This window comes from Lindgomyces ingoldianus (genome assembly GCF_010093535.1).
Source record: "Lindgomyces ingoldianus strain ATCC 200398 unplaced genomic scaffold BDR25scaffold_4, whole genome shotgun sequence".
Classification (NCBI taxonomy): Eukaryota; Fungi; Ascomycota; class Dothideomycetes; order Pleosporales; family Lindgomycetaceae; genus Lindgomyces; species Lindgomyces ingoldianus.
The window spans coordinates 1,952,511-1,953,611 of NW_022985165.1; positions in this window are offsets into that span (position 1 = coordinate 1,952,511).

Here is a 1,101-nt window from a genome sequence, read left to right on the forward strand (position 1 = left end):
GCATTTATAGCTAATATAGCTAATTCTTTGCACGCTAAGCGTAATCTAGGCTATGTTTACATAAACTAGCCTAGTACATTTGTAAAGTGTTATTTAAAGCTTAAAGTAAAGTTTTAAGCGTAAGGATAGTTAAGAGATATTTAGCTAATTATAAACCCTATTTTGCTAAAGTTATATGTGTTATTATCCTAGATGCTATACTTAGCTTTAATATTCTCTACAAAGCTAAACTTGCTCTAAATTACCCTAGGACTCTTATAAAAAGCTCTTTTATAGTTATACTTACACTTAAACATTACTTTAAGCCTTAAATAACGCTTTATAAACATACTAGGCTAGTTTATGTAAACATAGCCTAGATTACGCTTAGTGCGCAAAGAATTAGCTATATTAGCTATAAATGCTATTTAAGGGGAAATTCCTTGCGCATATAGCTTAAGTATAGTCTTAATAATCACCTACTTTTTTTTATTGCCTAGCCTTTATAATTTAGCTATAAAATTAGCTTATAAAAGTTATTTAGTGCTATAGTTATTTATTATCTTTTATAAGACTTTACACATAGCTATAGCACATTTTTTTAAGAGTTTTATGTTTTATTTAAAAGCTTAAAGCATAAGCTGTATCTAACATTCTTTTAGCGCGTCTAAGTAGTGTTGTAGGGAATGCATTAGTGTAAGAAGAGTAGTTTAGTAGGGTCTTAGCAAAAGTAAGTAACTTAGGTGTGTGAGCAACTTGCCTGTGAAGTACGTTAAAGCTTTTTTTACTTTATTTTCTAGCAAGTAAATAAGTAATAAGCTAGGCTTTATATAGCTTAAACAAGTATTTAATAAAAAGATAAAATAAAAACCTTAATTCTTTTATTAACTATTAGTTCTAGATAGCTATAGATTGCATGTTACTATAGATTTTATTAAGTACTATAGCAATAATAAAATCTTTCTAGCTATCTATCTACTTTATTTAACTTATACTCTACAGCCTCTAGATGTCTACATGTTTAAGCCTTTATTAGCTATCTACTTAGCTAAGCTAGTAGATTTTATGTACAGGTGCTAAAAACTATTAACTATTATAAAAAAAACTTTTTTATATATTTAA